Source organism: Dipodomys spectabilis, unplaced genomic scaffold, assembly GCF_019054845.1.
Source record: "Dipodomys spectabilis isolate Male_0828 unplaced genomic scaffold, ASM1905484v1 ptg000420l, whole genome shotgun sequence".
NCBI classification, from domain to species: domain Eukaryota; kingdom Metazoa; phylum Chordata; class Mammalia; order Rodentia; family Heteromyidae; genus Dipodomys; species Dipodomys spectabilis.
The window spans coordinates 958,208-963,754 of NW_024871097.1; positions in this window are offsets into that span (position 1 = coordinate 958,208).

A 5,547-nucleotide genomic window follows, 5' to 3' on the forward strand; every position below is an offset into this window, starting at 1 on the left:
ATAGTTAACCTATTTTCTCATGAGAAATTTTTCATAATATCATTGAAGGTTACTTGGGTGTGATGAGTTGTTTCTGTGCTTTGGGAAGTTTTCTGTCTTTATTTAATTAAAATGTGTCTTAGTGTGGACCTGGGTAATTATGTTAATTGACTTTTTGAGCTGCTAGATTCCTGCATAGAAGGGTTCATGCGTTCAATCAAAATTGGGAAGGTATTGGTTATTATTCCTTCAAATACTATGTATTACTTTTTTCCCTCTGTACTTTAAACATATATACATTATACATATATATTCAAATTGTATATTTTAATATACATATACATACCTACATATTTATATTACATATACATTTATATACATACATTTATTATCACACAGTTTCCACTTTTGTGATAGTTTATGGTAGGAAGTTTAATTGATCTATATTAGAGTTCAAAGTTTTCCTCTTTATTTCTAGATAAAAGTATGCTTTTCTTGGCAAGGATATTGAAACAGCATCAAAGCACAGCTAGACTCTCTCTCTCTCTCTCTCTCTCTCTCTCTCTCTCTCTGATTTCCCACCTCTGTCAGGTTTTTGAGCACAGGGTCATTGCTTATTGGGTTCTTCTAGTGTGTGCTGTGATCTTTTGCAATGTCATGATCTGATTCAAAGGCCACGAGGTCTGTACCTGGAAGTGGAGCTGCTCCAAAGTCAACCTGCATGGATGTTGCCTGCCCCTGTCTTGATGTCAGAGCCCCTGTATCCACTTAGGAGGCCTTAGCAGATGCCCCTTTGACAGGACTGTTGGCTAGTGACTGTGGACAGCACAAGGACAGCCTCTTGTTTTACCTATCAGAAGTCTGCAGTGGAGCCTGGGGGTGTTCTTCTGTTGGAGGATATGCTTGGAGCAAGGCAGGGGTTGAATAAGCCTCACTGTGGCCTGACTTCTGGGGCACAAAAAAGGCCAAGTATTTCTCTGGGCTCTTTTCAGAATATATGGGCAGGTTCAGGAGCAGAACCTGAGCTCAAGGGGGCCCCTAAACACAGGGTGGGCAATGAAACTGGGAGGGGCAGGGCTGTCCAGGTTGGCACGGGGCAGATGATGAGCCTGTATTAGTAGTCTGCTGGCTTACAAATGAAAAGTGATGCGTGCTTGCTACCCAGACATATCCCACTAAGACTGGTTGCACCAGAGAGTCCCATGCTAGTGGGGGGAAACTGCTAAAGACAGCAGTAGATGGACCAGGAGCAGTTGGCGCTCTTTGTGGGCAATTCAATGCTGGCTCTGGCAGGGGGAATCTGAAGGTTCCCTAACTCTGCAGTTCTAGGGATACATGAGCCCAAGCAGACACCAGGCTTGGCCAGCTGCACACTGGGCAGGCTGGTAGGTGAAACCTTGCTGGTTGGCTTTGCAGAGTCCTCAACCTGGCACACCTGGCAGCACAAAAAACTGCCTAGCATCTCCTGAATCATAGAACTTGGAGACAGCACCTCTCCTAACTTGGACATGCAGTGTCCAGCTGTCTAGAAGCTGCTGTGGTCAGTGCAGGTCTGGGAGGAATGGCAGGTCTGCTGCTGGAGGGAGCAGATGCCCCTTCCAAGGCATCTAGGGGGAAGGGGAGCCCCTGGAAATAGGCTGGTCTGTCCTGCCCAAAGAGAACACCTCCAGTTTGTTTGACTGTTTGGTTGGATGGAGGGTCTCCCCTTGGGGACAGTGGTATTAGGAGACTGTGTTGTTGAGATTATCCCAAAATTAAACCAGTCGCTGAGGGAGCAAAAGAGTAAAGCTTCCTGAACTGCCCATGGCAGGTGGAGTTAAGGTCATGACAGCTTCTCTCTTGAAAGATCCCGAGGCTTTGTCACCAGAAGACAAGTAACATCATGCTGGCATGGAGTCTAATGATTTTAGGAAATTTATCAGAGAGCCTTACTTGGCTTGTATGTCACTCAATTGGGCTCACACTGGGTGGGAAGTTTGGGCTTTAGAGCTGGGCATGACAGCTTGATCTTTTTGATCCAACACCTTCTGGAAGGTGTTGGAATTTTAGGAGGTCTGAGTACATTATGAGATTATGTGTGTTCCTCTGAGCTTCATCCTTGGTTTGACAGGGATGAGCCCTCCCTTCCTGCTGTCATGGTGCCCTCAGGGTGTGGGTTGGTTTCTGGAAGGTAGAAAAGATTAATGTGCCTTCTAATCCCTGAGGCTCACTAGGAAGTTCTGTTGTTTGCAGGGAGGATTGTGTCATTGGGAGGTCTTTATGTTCTTTGAGTAAGGGAATCTACATACTTCAGAGCACATCTAGGCTTTCTCTCTAAATGTTTAATTTCTGTGGAAGACTGGTATCTAAACGCCTAAAAGTTTAAGGCTCCAGAGGCTTTCTAGGTTTCCAGACATATCCAGGGATCCAGGGCTTGTTCTTTTTCATCTTACAAAGACAGCTCTAACATCCTCCCTTAGTCATGGTATACTGAGCCCTTTGGCTCTGGCATAAATGAGGAAAGACAGGCAGGGCTGTTGCTAAGGAAAGCAGACAGGGCTGCATTGTTGCTGAGAAAAGGCAGGCAGGCCCTCTCTTGTTACATAGTTTCATTTTATTTCCCATTGTTGGTAAATAAAGCCTCCTGATTGGACTTCAGGAACTGTCCACAATCATTTCTCCATTACTTTTCCCTGCTCTTACCATACTGCCTTTCCATTTAAATTCATTTTTACTTTTAATTTTTGTCAGAAGCAAAGAGGCAATTAAAAAATCTATATGTAATGTTAATTTTTATTCTTTTTTTGGAGGGGGAAATCGTGGGCTTGAACTCCGGGCCTGGACGATGTCCCTCAGCTCTTCACCTCAAAACTAGAGCTCTACCACTTGAGCCACAGAGCCACTTTCGGGCACTTTTCTGCTTATATGGTGCTGAGGAATGGAACCCAGGGCCTCATGCATGCAAGGCAGGCACTCTACCACTGAGCCACCTTCCCAACCCATAGTTTTTATTCTTGAATTACTAAAATTCCATGCAGAACATGTCAATTCAAGCAGCATAAAATGGCAGACGGCATGAGTTTGATCTCTGTCCCTCTCCTGTGGCTCTCTTGCTCTACCCTTGGTTGACCACTCCTACTAGTTAGTTATGTATCTCTGCATTTAAAACAAATGTGCACAAAGGAGAAGCTATTAAAAATAGACTAGCCCACAGTTACCCAAGGTCCTCCAAACCTATCTTACTAAGAGGCCAAATTTCCAATTCACACTATGGAGAGCCAAACTTCTACACTTAGGTTCAAAGACCTGAACCAAGTCTGTGCTGGAACCACATGACTGAAGTTGGTAGCTCATTGTTCACTATGGAAGAAGTCTGCAATAGCTGGAAATCTGCTCTCTGCCTTTCCCACTAAGTCACAGTGTCAGGTATGAGAACTAAGGAGTTACACAGGCCATTTAGAGGTTACTAGACTTTGGGTTTTAAGTTTTGTAATTCCAAGTTTCACTTCAGATCAAATATTGGGCCTGCACAGCAGCAGCCCAAGAGAAAATGATGTCCAGAACTTTTGTAAGTGTCTCAGAATATTTGAATTTGCTTTTATTGATTTATCTTTTTTCCTACAATGCACACCTGTGGTCAAATGGGGGCTTTCTTACAGCTTAAGGAATTTTTTATAACATCACAATGAAATTGAAATACCCAGCTATAACTCTTTCTCTAAAGGAATACTGATGGATTTGGCCGTAGGAGAGTTCAAGCTGATGACCTCCAATATTCTAGGCAGGGGTTCTATTACATAAGTTCCCTACTCCAACCTTTGTTCTTCACTTTGAGCATATCAGCACACTGCCTTATGGATTTCAAGAATGCAGATGTAAACTATCTGTTAAGAAACTGTCTTTGGAAAGGATGATGCTCTCTTTTCTCTCACTCTTATAGATGTTAATAACCCGTTTCATGGAGCTGTATGGCATAAGGCATTTTGCTACAGTATCAGATGATTCTGAAGTGATATCACTATTCTTTTAACATCAATCATTCTAGATTTAAAGAAAAAGACCTTGAATACCTTGAGTAAATTGATGAGGTCTTTAAAATCCAAAAGTTAGAGCAGCTGTTCAGATTTTGGATTCCATGAAGTATCCTACTGGATTTAATTTTTAAGTGAGAAAACAGCTGCTTTCATGACCCACCTAACTATAAAACTTTCTTGGTCTTAGTTACATTGCATTTTAAGGTAAATGACAAAAGTGCCAACTTATTGACTTTATAAGGGACTCAGGATTACATAATTAAATAGTTGTCAAAATTTACTGAGTTGAATAGAGAACGTGCTTAATTTATATTAAAGTAGTAATGTATTGCCATTAATACAAGGATGGATTTTATTAGTAAATATTGAAAAGGAAAAAAAGTATTTCTATAGGGGATTCATTCTGGCAATAGTCACTTTGCAGTAGGCTGATCCTTCCTGCCTTCTTTCAAACGCATGATATTGTTATATGTTATTATGCAAACGTGTGTTATTGTTTTAGTTCCTCTCAAGAGCTATAGGGCTAATCTTGAATTCCATTAAGAAAACACCAAAGTGCATACTGATATTATAACTTTTTATTTATTTTTTTGTTGGTCATGGGGCTTGAACTCTGGGCTTAGGAGCTATCCTTCAGCTCTTCAGCTCAAGGCAAACACTCTACCACTTGATCCACAGTGCCACTTCCGGTTTTTTGGTGGGTTATTGGAGAAAAGAGTCTCACGGACTTTCCTGCATATTCTGGCTTTGAACCGTGATCTTCAGGTATCAGCCTCCTGAGTAGCTAGGATTGCAGACGTGAGCCACCAGTGGCTGGCTCTGATATTATGATTTTTAAAGACCAAAAATGATCTATTGTATGTTTCCAACAATACATAAAGTCCATAACAAATAAAGACTTTAATGTTATTTTAAGCAGTTGTGTAAGGGGATTATAATTCAACAAATATGGACACCTCATATGCCTTAACTAATTCTTTGAATTTTCTCTTTATTGTCAAGTTAAAAAAAATCTGGATCCACTTTAGTGAAAATTTCCAATTGGGCCCTTTGTCATGTACCCTCTGTACCTAAAAATACATAAGAATTCACTTTGTTTTTAAATTGTTGGAGCAAGTTCCAAGACCTGCATATATGTTGAATGGAAGCCACTGGTGTATGTTTGCCTCCTGAACATGGCCAGCGTTCTAACAGGATCACACATGAGGACATGGATAGTACTAAAGGACAAACTTTTGGGATCAAACGCTAGGACCTGGCAGCCACTAAGGACAGAAGTCATTGGCTGATGCCCTTGTAGTTCCTGCAACACTGCGATGGCTGCAGCAATGGCATCATTCTGTGCGCCTCGCATACCTGTAGAAACCTTGGCAACAGTCCTACAGGCTCAAGACTAAAAGAGCCAGTGGGTTCATGCCAACCTGTGATTGGTCCATTGCAGCCATTGTAGGTGGTCTCTGCAGTCCATTAAAGTGCTGAGATTTCCTGGTGACCTACTGGACTCAGTTCTACATTGAGTGTGTGGTTTTTTTTTTTTTTTTATTTGGAGGGGGGC